Source organism: Lissotriton helveticus, chromosome 6 (assembly GCF_964261635.1).
Source record: "Lissotriton helveticus chromosome 6, aLisHel1.1, whole genome shotgun sequence".
In the NCBI taxonomy this organism is placed as follows: Eukaryota; Metazoa; Chordata; class Amphibia; order Caudata; family Salamandridae; genus Lissotriton; species Lissotriton helveticus.
The window spans coordinates 210538310-210553327 of record NC_136067.1 but is presented as its reverse complement, the minus strand read 5'-3'; the positions used below and the strand labels follow the sequence as shown (position 1 = coordinate 210553327).

General features: G+C 46.4%; 1 protein-coding gene across 1 annotated transcript in view; it reads left to right on the top strand.

Moving 5' to 3' along the window:
• LOC144762429 (cytochrome P450 2K1-like) overlaps nucleotides 1–15018 on the top strand; it is a 457464-nt gene that overhangs the window by 224470 nt on the left and 217976 nt on the right. The gene's annotated exons all lie outside the window — the stretch shown is intronic.

Sequence of the window (15018 nt, the reverse complement as noted above, 5' to 3'; positions counted from 1 at the left end):
TCAACGAGCTCTCCTTAGATTCGAACAAGCGAGTTTCAAACGGATCAATTCGGCTTTTATTATTCATTGTTCGGCATCCCCGCCCAAGTAACAGATTGCCCATGAGATAATGACAACAATTTTTGACGTATCAGACAACCCTTGACCCACTGAATGTGGCAGGCGTTCTAGCCCTCCCCACACCCACCCTTGCACGTCCTGATGAAGACCCGCGATGTAAGGATTATTCATCCTACCTACCCCAGGGTCGAAACGTAGACCGTCATTTACCTTATCAACTCCTAGTATCAGCGTGATATGTACAGCCGTTAGGAGTTTGATTTATGAAATGCCCGATGACTTATGCATAAATATATGTGGCCCTTCTTTGATGGGGACCGTTTGACAGTAGTACATATACATGAAGCTAAATGTATGTTGTTTATGTCATAAGTAAAGAAGTGATTTACAAATATTTGTTCTATATCCTGCACCCCCCTTCCCTTTTCCTGTATGGGCTTATTGACTTGTGAAAATATGGAATGTTTTCTTTTTGATTTATATCGTACAACCATAAAATGGTAAAATAAGTGTGGTGAAAATAAAAACACTACACTGTTTGGATTTTTTGTTTGAATTATGTTGAACATCGAATAATTTTCTAAAAACCAATCTGTTTAGTCCGGGACCCCTTGCTTTCACCTTAACACTCTGATAGCTTAGCACAAATACAGTCAGGCTTAACTTAGTGGTAATGTGTAAAGTACTTATGCATCACTTAAACAGCAATAAAGTAAAAACACAACACAAGAAGAAACCTACACCACTTTTCAAAAATAGAGCTATTATTTAACACTAAAACTGCAAAACTCCAACCAGTAGAACCGGAGTTAGGAATTTCAAAAGCAGGTCTACACTTGGTTCACAGAGCATGTTTTGGCAGACCATTTTTTAAGTCCCAAGTTTTGGATTTGGACTAGCTGAGCACCTTTATCACCATTTCCAAAGGGCCAGGACAGGAGGACTCTCAGGCGTGTGATCAAGGTGGTTGGAGCCTTCTCTTTTCCTGAGATCCGAATCAAGAGGCCAGCCAACTAGCCATTGAAGTCACTCTGGACATCTTGGGTTCAAGCAGGATAGCAGGTCTCAAGCAGTTGGGTAGTCCTCTGAGGACATAGTGCAGGCTTCAGGCAGCTGAGTAGTCCTCTTGGATCTTCAGGGCAGTCCTCTGAAATAGACAACAGGCCACAGGTATCAAAGCAGTGCGCTGCAAGTACTTCCCCACATCCAGAAGTGAACTGAAGTTTGGGCATGAGAGTCCTAATTTTATTATACCTGGTGCCAACTTTGAAGTGTAAGACAACTCTGGAGATTTCCTACCACAGTGTTCGGAGTTTCCTGCCTCCCTGCTCTGGTCCTAGGCACTGTCTGCAGTTGCAATAGGATAATATGTAGTTCTTGGTGTGTGAGCCGAGGCAAAATCTTTGAAGTGCAGGTTGGGCTGTGAGTGGCATAATGAGGGCTGCAGGCCCAATAGTAGCATTTAACTCACCGGTCCTGGGTATATCAATACCACTTTACTCTGTACTTGTAAGTAAATTTAACATGTCAATCAGGTATAAGTCAACATTTCCATGTTTTAAGGAGTGAGCACAAGCACTTTAACACTGGTTAGCAGTCGTAAAATGCACAGAGTGCTTCGACAGACAAAAATACATTCAGTAAAACAGGAGGGTAGAAGGTTAAAGGTTTGGAGGTGAAACTACAGAGAGGGCTGAGTCCAACACGACCCCATACCCCCAGCCAAAAGTCAGAGGTGACTAATCATTACTTTGATGGGCTGCCCTGCTTGGTGATAGGCCATTGACAATGGCCCTGTACTACTGAGGTACTTGACAGTTCTATACCCCTATAAACTCAGTTGGTTCCTCCTGCCAGCGCTCTCCTGCGCTCTCCTGAGCTACTGAACTGACCCATGGCTAATCCTTATCACTTGTGGACCCCCACCTGAAGCACCTAACCTTAACTTGCTCACAAATGCAGACAGTACCAGGATGGCCAGCAACGTGATGGGGTCCATTGCATCCCTTGGATCAGACGTATGTCCTCACCTAAAGGTAAACTTTGCCCGTAAGGACAGCATCCAACAGAGGCCACTGACACTGTCAGTGTCAAGAATGGGACCGGGCCAACCAAGGTTCCTGCTGACCTCTTGAGGTGTTAGGTGCCCTTCTAACACTTTCCTTCTCACCAGTCCATGGGTGGTAGCCTGTGACTGGTTCCCCAACCCAGAGTCTGAACTCTGGGGCTGAACAGGGGACAGACAGAGGTGAGCCTTTTTTCCCCTGTTCCTCCATCTAGGCCTCTATACTCACTGTTTTGTAAGCAGTACCTCCAGAAGCCTGAGCTTACAGGGCACCCTGTGCGGCCGCCCCACCCAACTATTCCACTTCCGTTGGCAATTAATTCCCCAGAATGTAGTCAATGGGTATCTAGGGCCTAACTATGACCTTTTTCTGGCTCACCTTCCCAACACATTCCAGGATACCATAGCTTTGAGGTGAAAAAGTCCAGTCACTGGGTCTAAGTTATCCAGCACAACTGTACATTGTATTCATCTGGGGAAACCAACCTTTCCACTGCCATGATCTGTCTGACACCAGTATCCTTCAAAGCAGTGATGGGGATCCCATTCACTTTGGCCTGATGGAAGTGAAGACTCCCACCCTACAGGATCACAATCTCACTCTCTGAGTCGATCTCTCAACTAAAGGAGATTGGGGCATGGTCGAACACCTGGGAATAACTGGCTCGGCGCTATCCTGGTTAACATCCTGCCTGGCCAATAGACAACAGGCAGTAAAATTACCACCTTTTCGTTCTGACATACGCCCGGTGAATCAGGGTGTCCCCCAGGGGTCTGCGATAAGTCCGATTCTTTTTAATCTGTACCTCCAGCCCTTGATACAACTAATAAAGTCTTTCGGCATACAAGTCATCAATTATGCCGATGATACTCAATTGATTTTTTCTTTTGAGGGTTCAGAGGCAGTGTCGAGGGACACTTTCCATCAGTGTATGTCTGCCACAGCTGAGTGGTTGCAAGCCAATTCACTCCAATTTAATGGTGCAAAGACAGAGATACTGCACTGCTCCTTAGACCGACTCCCTCGCCCATTGCCGGAAGACTTTTGGCCTATTTCTATACCAGGCTCGGTGGAGGCGGCAGAATCGGCCCGCAACCTGGGAGTTATATTCCAATCAAATTTACAACTGGACGTCTCTGTGAACAGGACTGTAGGGACATGTATGGGTCTGCTCCGTGCTCTTCGGAAGATATTGCCGCTTCTCCCTCGGGAAGCTAGAGCAGAAGTAGTGCGTAGCACCATCCTCAGTAGGCTAGACTACTGTAACGCACTACTTCTGGGAGCCCCAAAGACCCTGATCCTTAAGTTACAAAGGATCCAAAATATGGCGGCTAAATTAGCTCTGTCCCTTCCACGCTCGGCTTCCTCCTCCGGAGCTTTGGCAGACCTACATTGGCTACCGGTCCAGCAGAGGATCTCCTATAAGGCTTTATGCCTGACTTTTGGAGCTCTGCATGGTCAAGGACCAATACCACTGCAAAATCTTTTTTCGTGGTACCAGGCTGCCAGACCTTTGAGATCTGCCTCGGCGTTCCTAGTGAGAATCCCGAGGATAAATAGAGTGAGAATGGGCGGCCGGGCCTTTAGTTTCACAGCCGCCACAATGTGGAACACTCTACCTCTAACACTGAGGAGCAGACAAGATCTGACCTCGTTTAAAAAGGATCTTAAAACATATCTTTTCCCAAGAGCAGAATAAGCGTACACCAGATGGTTGAACTGATCTCAGCGCCAGGATACCCTCGGGGTGACAGTTGCGCTTAACAAGCATTAAAATACAATACATACCTGCCCCTGGGGACTACGTACCCTTAGGACCACACTGGCCACCTGCGTGGAGTTCCCACCAGTTGGTGATTTTTTATGGACAGACCGAGTATCCCTGCTTCTAACTCAGAACAATCAAAGCTGGAAATGGGGAGCTATGGGCCACCACTCTTTAAACCCTCTGCCCTGTTTCCCAGAAGGTTCAAGGGAACCCTTTCCCCCATCGTATTCTGGGACTTATCTGTATCTCCCATAACCTCCCTCTCAACTCCTGGGTGAAACCTGAATTACCTTTTTTGGAGTCACTCCCAGGTACGTTGTTAGACACCCTGGTACTAATCTATAGGTCTGCCTGCTTTGGAAGCTCACTAGGGTCAATGAGCTTACTATCAACTAGGTGTTGGTGCAGCTCTGTAAAACAGACATTGAGCATGTGCTCCTTCACAATCAGACTGTACAGCCCAGTAAAATTACCAACTTTGCTGCCCCTCACCCAACCACTCAGTGCTAAGCTGGAATAGTCCACGAAATCTACCCAAGACTGGTTTGCCAGCTTCAGACTTTCCCTAAATCTTATGAGGTGTCTTTCTGGGGTGAGACCAAATTTGAAGACAAGAATGTCCGTCATGGGGGCATATTTCATTTGGTCCCCACCTGCAGTGTTGGAAGGGTGTTCTTCCCCAAAGTGGGCATGTTTCCCTAAGCTAGCCCCCCAATATACTCTTGGGCCATGTGCATCCTCAGGGATACCTCTCAGGCAGAAAGCCACTTGTATGTTATCCCCCAACACATAACTAGGCACCAAGCCATGTGGTATGCGGACCTTCACCTCTCCAGTGGACATTAAATGTACACTGCTGGATTCTGCTTCTTGGTTGGCTTTGAGGTCCAGCTCCTTTATGCTCACATCATGAGCCAACAAGATCTTTTTTTCTTTCAAGGCTCTCACAGCCTTATTTTCCTCAGCCCGCTTTTCCTGCAGGGACAGTTTCATTTTTCCAAGGGCCTCTTGTAGCATCCTTCTCCTTGTCCCACTCCATGTTTAATTTAGCCAGCTGCCTCTTAAATTCTCTTTCAGCCCTTCTGTCCTCCAGCTCCCCTCGGGACAGACTGTTGGATGACACAATATTCCCTGCCCTGGCAGGGGACTCCCTTCCTCTGGACAAGTATTCCTCCTCCTTTTCAGGATGTTGCAGTCAGGAACTGTGTGCCCAGTTCCTCTTCCTGCTCTTCCCTAGCCTTCTCCTCTTCATGCTCATCTGCTGTGGCTTCCAACTGGTGGGTCTCCTTCCAGGCTCGGAAGGCCTTCTGCAGCTCCTCCTTCTTGGAGCCCTTTTTTGCTGGAAGCCCACTCTCCATGCAGAATCCTCTGAAATCTGCTACAGTGTATCTCCCAAGGCTGCTGACCTCAGTCTCCATGCTTGCAGATAGAGGCCCAGGCAATCAGATAAAATGGGAGTGACTTTGGAAAATGAAAAAATGTCCAATCAAGAGCAATTTAAAAATATGTTGAATTTGGCATCAAATTATTTATCCAGGTATTTAGTGTAACACTAACCGCTATATGGTACTTCACAAACACAAACACTGCATCCCACCAATGTAAGAAACTAGGTTGTTGGTTGAAGAGGGCGAAACCTTCCTCAAGCAAAAGCCACAAACCTTGTGAGGGTGAAACAACAAAAAGTCACTAAGTCAATCTGAGTTTAATTCTCTGGTAGCAAATATAAATACAATATTTGACACCAAAACAACAAACATCTAATCCTTAGAACCAGAGTTATGGATTTTTAAAGTGTAAAGTACTATTTAAAGAAAGCATCAATTACTGAAATCTAGTCATGCAAGACTGGGACAAAGTCAAACGTTTTGGCCAACCACGATGGAGCACAGTTAGTATTTCACTACTATGAGGCCTAACTCAGGAGCTGGCAGATCCTCGTGCCAGCTTCCTGTGTGACAGTTCTCCTGTCCAGCTTGCCCACACTCTGCTACCCTCTGCTGCCTAGCTACCTGCTGCCCTCTGTTTGTGCCTTCTCTTCTCGGTTCTTGCTCGGTTTTGCCATTTCTGCTTGTTTTTCGGCCCGTTGTTATGCTTTCCTGCTTGGTTTTCTGCTCTTTGCTTTGCCTTTTCTGCTAGTTTTTCTACCCATTTGACCTTTCCTGCTAATTTTTTTGCCCTCTGTTTTGCCTTCTGTGCTTATTTTTCTGCCTTCTGATTTGCCCTCTTCTGCCTTTCTGCTCATTTTTCTGCCCTCTGTTTTGCCTGTTCTGCTTGTTTTCTTGTCCTCTGTTTTACCTTTTTCTGCTTAATTCTTCACTCTTTCTGCCATTTCCCTCTTCCCGCTGTTCCTCTCTTCCCTCCTCCCACCATCCAGCCCCCATCCTTCCCCCCCCAAGGCCAACTATTGGAGGCTGCAGTGCAACCCCATTGAGCAGGTCCTTGTGCCAGGTCTCCCTGCAACAGTTCTCCTGCCTAGCTTGCCTACTGTTGCCTGTCTACCATGTGTCCTCTATTTATGTCTCCTCTGCTCCTTTTTTCTGTTTTTCCTTTTTCTGCTCAATTTTCTACCCTCTGTTTTGCATTTTCTGCTCGTTTTTCTTCCCTCTGTTTTGCCCTCTACTACTCTGTTTTGCTTTTCTGCTTGTTTTTCTGCCTTCTGTTTTGCCTTTTTCTGCTTGTTTTTCTGCCTTCTGTTTTGCCTTTTTTGATCGTTTTCTCCCTTCTATTTTTGTGCCCTCTGTTTGGCCTTTTTCTGCTAATTTTTCTGCTCTCTGTTTTGCCCTCTTTTGCCTTTGCTGTTCGTTTGTCTGCTCTCTGTTTTGCATTTTCTGCTAATTTTTCTGGACTCTGTTTTGGCTTTTCTGCTTGCTCATTTTTCTGCCTCTCGTTTTGCCTTTTACTGCTCGTTTCTTCCCTCTGTCGCCGATTCCTCAAGATCTGTTTTTTTGACGGTGACTTTGCACTGCAGCGCCCAGATACCCCCAGTGGGACTGTGCCGCGCTGTACAAATTTGGATTGATTGGTTGATTACCTCTCAGGTTGGATAACATTTGATTACATATTACATTTAATACATGGTACTTGTTTGAGAGCAGGTATAAATATCATGTTTGGACTCAAATGAATTGTCATTTAAAATCATCTTCAATAATAAAGTTGAATTTTAAGTCACATTTCTGAAAAAGCAGCTTTTAGAAAGTTGGCATTTTCTTGCCTTTGGTGCCTGCTGCCAGTGTCCTGGGTCACATGGCTGTAAATAGTTCCCTGCCCTGCTAAAATTTTGAAAGGGCTTGCCATAGCACACAGATACACACCTTACTGCAGCCTTTTGTCACCCCGGACTTCTTGGCGCCTTTGGTAGGGGAAGGAAATAGTGTTCCAGAACCAGATGTGGGGTAGTAGCCCAGGATGTCTCCTCCACTCCAAAGACTGGCACCAGGAATAATTAATAGACCCTCAGAACCATTCTTCAGTACACTCCTTGTGCTGTGGAAGACATCGAAGAACTACCTGGACCCCCAGAGGACTGTCCTCCTGCTATCAGAGGACTGCCCTGTTGCTTGAAGGAGGCCTGGACCACCTCCTTGAACCCAGAGGTGACTCCAAGGGCTATTTTTCTGGCTTCCTGTGTGAGTTATAGGGGCATAAGCTCCAGAGATCTTGAAGTCTGCACCTGGCTTCTGCTGGAGTGAGTCCTACCTCCCCCAAATAGTACACCCCATTTCCTGGACCCTTGCAAGTAGTGTTATAGATTTGCTCCTGCCCAACCCTTACATGTAGAACGTGAACTTTTTCACCAAAAAAAAAGAGAAATTAGAACCAAGAGGAGACTGGGACCAAACTGCCAGTCGATCTGCCGAAGATGCATCACTGGTCTGCCTCACTTCTCTGTAACTCCCATTATATTCTTCTCCGCAACATCAAATCCTTTTCAGCGGGATCTCTCAGTGAAGTATCCGATCTTGTGGAGGCCTCATCGGCTACAGCCTGCAGCCTTGTCCCGCTGGAGATTTTCAACTTCCAAAAAGGTGACTCTGTCCGAAGGTAAAAACTTTCACTGTGACTCTGTGAAGCACCGTCTGCTGCTTTGCCCCGCTGAACTCTACCTTCTCAGGAACTTTTTTTATCAAAATAACTTCTAACTCTGAAGGTAAGCGGAGACTGAGCCCAATTCACTCCATGTATAGGACCCGTGCTCCATTGTGGTCAGCCTTAACTTTTGACTTTGTCCCGGTCTTGCAAGACTAGACAATCACAGTCAGCTCTTTGATCTTTTATGTGCTACGTTGCACTAACAACATTAACAATTTGTATGTCTGGTTCTACTGATTGGATTTAATTCGGTTTGGTGTTATTTTATACATGAGGATGAGGAACAACTGCCTACAACTCAACACAGACAAGATGGAAGTGCTAATCTTTGGAAACACCTTCCCATTTATTGACACCTGGGGGTCCATTAGGACCGCCCGCCACCCTAACGGAGAAGTGGACCGCCCGCTAACAGTGCGGGGGTCCCGAAAATGGCATTAGGATGCGCCCGCCATCCAAATCTGGTGGGGGGGAATTGGGCTGATGATGTCGGGCGGATTTCCTCCGCCAGACCGCCAGCCTGGCAGAGGAAATCCGCCCGACATCGTAATGGACCCCCTGGTGTACCCCCAAACCTAGACTCACATCAACACTGACCAGCCTTGCCCACAACCTCTGCATCATTCTGGACAGCAAGCTCACCATGAAAAAACAAATCAATGCAGTCTCATTCACCTGCTTCCTCACCCTCCCCAAGATTTTTAGATCGCTCCCATCGACATGAGATGCACCGTCACACAGGCCCTGGTCACCATCCAACTGGACTACGGCAATGCACTCTGTGCAGGAATCCCTTTGCGCCTCATCAAGAGGTGACAGACGATACAGAACACAGCAGCCAGACTCATTCTAGACCTAACCAAGCAGTCCCCCATCACCCCCACCTCAGAAAGCTCCACTGGTTCTCCATTTAGATGAGATGCTCGCCTTCCCCTTCAAATCCCTCTACAACCAGGGACCAGCATACATCAACCACTGGCTAAACTTCCACCATCCCGCTAAACACCTGCGCTCCACCTCCCTCTGCCTGTATCCGACGCAGCAACAGTGGAGGTCACTTCTTCTCCTACTTTGCTGTGAAGTCCTGTAACGATCTCCCGCTTCACCTATGGAACTCATCCTCTCTATTGAAATTAAGAAAATGGGTCAAGACCTGGATGTTTGACTAAGTCTTGGCTGCAGCACTCTCAGCAAATGGATACCCTCCCTGTGATTAGCCGCACTTTACAAATCCAGATTGATTGATTAATTAATATTTACTCTGCGTTTCTAAACTGTTTTGGGATTTTTGTTGTGTTGTTTTTACTTTATTACTGTTTGTGTGTTTTAAAAATACTTTACACATTGCCTCTAAGTTATGCCTGACTGCTTTGCCCCAAGCTTCCTGCTTGTTAAGCACAGATTAATTTAGTAACTTCTGTGGTTCAGACTGACAGAGATTGTGGGGCTTCCACCCTCCCTGACCCAATAACCCAACAATGTACATACAACAGACTGTGCCCTTCACTGGCTCTACTCCTACCTTTCCAACCAACACTGGTTTGTTCACATGGGCTTGTCTAAGTCACAAAAGATCCTTATAACTTGCCAAGTACCCCAGAGCTCCATAATGCCATCTGCAGCCTGAAGTTGTAGCCGCTTGGTGCACTACTCAGATAACAGCATCAAAATTCACAAACATGCTGATGTCCCACAACTCTAGTTGAAAGTCTCCTCTATTTCAGACATTCAAAACTTCAACCACTGCTTTCACATCATCCAGACCTGGATGCTCACCTGAAGCTCAACCCAACTGTTCAAACTGACAGCCTTGGGGTGGTCTTCCCCCAACTTGTTGCCTGCCTCCCTCCATTTTTCTGAACTCGTTTTTGCTGACCAGGGCTAAAGTGCTTGTGTTTTCACCCCTAAACATAACCCTATTAGCATATTTAATTACTTATAAGTCCCTAGTAAAGTGCAATACATGTGCTCAGGGCCTGTATATTAAATGCTACTAGTGGGCCTGATACACTTATTGTGACACCCACTTAGGTAGCCCTCTTACCATGGCTCAGGCCTGCCATTGCAGAACCTGTATGTGCAGTTTTACACTGCCACTTCAACTTGACATGGTAACCCTTTTGCCAGGCCTAAAGTTTTCCTTTTCATACATATAAATGTAGGAAGCTGGCTCTATATATATTGTGTAGTAAAATGAAGTAAACTGTGCGGAGACCCCAGTAAAACCCCAAAAGGTATACCGAGGTCAAAGCAGATAATTCTAATGCTCTTTTTGTGGTAGTTTAGGCATGCAGTTAGGCTTATCAGAGGGTAGTGCTAAGCATTTGTTGTACTCACTGAGGCAATAAATGAAACAAACACTCAAGAATAAATCAGAGACCAATTAAATTTTTTTATAGATTTTTTATTGCAATTTTTAAGACCAAAAACACAGTTCTAAGGTAATCAATCACCCCACCTGATCGATATGCAGGAGAGCGGCAATACGCTGGGGTGAAGTGCGGGGCTCTCTGGGAGGCGATGCCAGCCACCTGTCCTCCTCTCACCACTGCGGCCAAAATGCCTCTGCTCCTTGACCCTCTCTGTGTCGGCTTGCCACAGGGGTCTCCGGTCTGCTAGCCTCAGTGGAGACCACTGCAGGTCATCTATACTGGGCAAGGTGGCCGGGCCGGGATCAGGGATGGAGAGACTGAGAGACACGTCTCAATCCTCCACCATCTTGGCCACAACCAGTTACAAAATATTTTACAGCCACCCAAGAGACAGATAGGGAGACAAAATGTTCTTTTACTACACCAGCGAGGAAATATTTAAGTTTGTTGCCAATTTACCCAACACTGGTGGTGAGACTGGCTATGATGGTGCCATAGTGTCCCTCAATGCCTATATTGCTCCCTAAATGAACCCTGAGTTTGATGCTTTAAACTCAGGAAAGCCTGCCAGCATGAGGGGAAATCCATTGATGTCTTCTATGCCAGGCTGTGCAAACTAGCAGTCACTTGCATTGCTAATGATCCCCAAAAAGGAAGTTGAAGCATAATTAAAACAAGGCACAGGTAAAACAAGGCTGTAGATTTGCCCCTCTCAAATGTCATATTCTTAGAAAGTGTATTGTATGTCCAAATATTTATGCTGGCATGGTATCAAGAACTGTCTTGTGACTATGCTGAGCAGATGGAACTTAATTTCTACATACTCCCCATCAATCCAGGTGCTGAGGAGCCCTGAGTCATCAATAGCAAAGTCTTCTCCGCAATTGGAAAGGGCAAGGCTCTGAGAGCTCCTTCAAGACCCCCACCAACAGGCAAGACACTGGGAAAATAATATGGGTAGTGTGGACTCTAGCTCCACCCGCTTAAGAATTGGCAGGCTAGAGGAAAAAATAAGTCCACCTATCAGTGCTTCATTATTCACCATGGTCTTCGGTGGGGGGGAATCTCCTCTGTTCACCTTAAGGGAGAAGTATTTCGCAATGCCAAGGAGCAAGAGAACTCATGGATGTTACTGACCCAATGAGGCTTGAGAAGACCTTCCTGCAGATGATGACTGTTAGACCTGGCTTGTTCAGCTGGTTTATCCCTAGACTTTTTGCTTTCTGACCTCCTGTTTCTGACCTGTTTTTGTTGGTTTTATGGCTCTGATCAGTGCTAAAGTGCATATGCTCTCTGTGTAAATTGTTATTATGGGTTAGTGATTCCATGATTGGCATATTTGATTTACTTGTCAGACCCTAGTATTGTGCACTATGTGTGCCCAGGGCCTGTAAATGAAATGCTGCTAGTGGGCTGCAGCACTGATTGTGCCACCCACAGAAGCAACCTGTAAAGTGTAAACTCTGGCCTGCCATTGCAGAGCCTGTGTGCAGTCTGGAACTACCATGTCGACTTGGCGAATGCACACACTTGCCAGTCCCTGAACCTTCCCTTTTCTACAGGTAGCCACCCCTAACATAGGCTCAAGGTACCCCTGTTGGCAGGGTATAATGTATGTAAAATGTGTGTGTGGCAAGTCCTGATAGTGAATTACTGCCAATTTCGTTTTTCACTATTGCAAGGCTATGTGTTCCCATAGGACAGAATGGGGAGTTTGTGTATAATATCTTACAAACATAACGGGCCCTATGAACAAGGTAGAAAAATAAAGTTTGAAATGCCTGAACTCAGAATGTTAAAATGCATCTTTTATTGAGGGTGATCTTTACATTCTGTGTTTGAAAATACCACTTTTAGAAAATGGGTATTTTCTTGCCTAACTATCAATTGTGCCTCTGCTAGGTTTGTGTATTGCATGTCTGGCTTTTGGATGACAGGGGCTGGAGAGGGGCAGTGGCTCCAGAAGTCTGATGGGTCAGGGCTGGGCTGAATGGACCTGGGTTGCATTTAGAATAGGGGGAGGAGATTTCGTTTTTCACCTGAATGGGCCTGGTCTGCCTTCAACAATGCTGCCTCCACCTCCTGCCAGGAAGCTGCACCAGTGAGGATGGAACTGATTTTGGCCAGGTACAGACACTCAGAGAACAAAGGATTTTGGTGTATAAAGAGAGGGACCCAGACTTTTAGATCACTTCTGGGAATCAGGAGAAACCTTTTGCCAAGGAGAAGAGCCGGAAAGCTGAGGAAGAATACTTCCTCTGTGCTGTTTGCTGTCTGTGGTTGGCCTGCAGTGGCTACTTGCTGCCAAGGAAAGGAGAAAAAGGACTTTGCTGTTTGCTTTGTCATCAACTTGAGGAAGAAGATCTCCAAGGGCTTGACACTGAGCTTGCCTCCTGTTCTGAAGTCTCAGGGACACAAAGACTTCAATTCTTCTGTCTCTCTGCATCTGGAACTGCACTTTCAGCTGCCACAGAAGGAAATTGCAACACTGACACCGGTGAGCGATGCCGTAACCTGCATCAAAGCTGTGGGCACCGCTCATGTAGAGCACAACGCACCGCCCCTACTTACGTCATAGGCCGGACGCCGCGCCACATCAACTCTGATGCTGGTGCTTCATCAACGCGGAGCCGATACTTGATGTGGTTGACTCCCGAATCCATCGACACTGCACCGTCGTAAGGACCAGCCGCCTTGCCGCCGCGGAGACCTCACCTCCCCGACATCTCGTCTCCCCTGCGCTGCAGTAAGGAACAGAGGCTTCACCTCCATTGGGGTCGTAAGGAACAGACGCTGCTCAACGCCGACAAAGCATCTCCTGCCCGACGCCCTGCGATGTCATCATTTCCAAGGTACTGTTCTTTGTGGGTCTATTTAGCTCCACGCCCGACACCGCACACTTCACGGGTGACGTCATACTTTGGGATTTCTATCTGTCACGACGTAGTGATAACTCCAGGTGGAGTTATTTGTTGCTAGAGACTTAAAATGAGAGAATAACCTACTTTTGTGGATATTCTTATGCATGTATGTATGCAGAGAATTTATAAAGCACAGGAATCTCCCCGAAGAGGTATCTCTGCGCTAGCATAGAAAACAAGTCAGGCAGGCACGGACTCCCATAACTTAAGCCTTGAGTAATTCTGTGTTCAGGAGTTTCCTGAAGCGAGCAAGACTAGGACATTTACATAAATCTTCTGGCAAAGAATTCCGGTATATCGGAGCCAAGTAGGCAACAGTTTTGCCTCCAGATCGTATTTTCTTGAAGCGAGGGACCACCAGCAATCTTTTACCTTCCGATCTGAGACACCGGTTTGGGTAGTACACTTTAAACTTATCCGCCATATAGCTCGGGCTTGTACCATAAAGAGCTCTATGGGTGAAATAACATAGCTTGAACTTAATTCTCTGGCGTATTGGAAACCAATGGAGACATTTCAGTAATGGCACAGGGGAGGTGCGGGGTGGTTTATTAAGAGCTAGGCATGTGGCCACATTCTGGATGATCTGCAACATGCTAAGAAGAGACTCGTTTGTGGATGCCAATAAAGCATTACAATAATCCAGGCGCCAATGATCAAAGCCTGAATTAAGGTTCTACGCACAGTGAGGGACAGCCACATGAACACTCTGTGCAAAAGGCTCAAAGTATGATAGCAGGTCCCTGATAACTGCATTGTCGATTTTTGTAGTTTGGTCTTGTTTTGGTTTAGATAAAGATTACTTATTTTTCTAAACTGGTGTGGTGTCCATTTGTAGTGGTTTCACTATATTACTAATGTGTTCACAAATGCTTTACACACTGCCTCTGAGATATGCCTGTATGCTCGTGCCAAGCTACCAAGGGGGTGCGCAGGCGTTATTTTAGGAGTGTATCCCCCTTACCCTGATTAGAAGCAAGGGTCCCTGTTTGGACAAAGGTACCTACCTCTGCCAACTAGAGACCCCTATTTCTAACAATGATCTTGAGGGTCACACTGAAGAAATCTTCCTCATCGCATGCATAGGTGGTTCTATGGACCAGACACAAGGACAGTGCCCTACATGACAAATATGAATGCTTGGAGTGACAGTAGCCTACCTCATCGTCACATGTGCATCTGTGAATGGGATGAGTAATCATTATTATAATGTTTTGCGTTTCAAACCTATGCTTCGGCATACACACACGAAAATATACATGTACAGATGTTCCTCTCCTCTACCTCTTGTCTGTGTCTTTGAGTGCCCAGGACCCATGCTGGGACAATGTGCATCTCCAAGTTCTATGTGGCCACTTATGGAATTGAGCCCTCTTTGGCTGGTTAACTCAATTTCATCCAATTTGCAATCACCGTGCACACCAGAGACCTATAATTGATGCACCAGAAATGACACCACCTCTCCCAAGGACTTGGGAAGCTGCAGGCTCCCCTATTGCCTCTCCATATTGACACCACTGTAATAACGGTGGCCCTTAAACACCACAGGGTCCCTTTACACCAAAGTCTAGCACTCAAGGCAGAGGTGCTGAGACTTGAAGAGGCCAGAGTCATTGAAAGAGTTGAAGGGCCCACCTTGTGGGTCTCCTCAACAGTCTTAGCAGGTAAGCTCATACAGCTGGTCCAAATCAGTATTTGCATGGACATGTGCCATCCCAACAAGACGATCAAAAGGG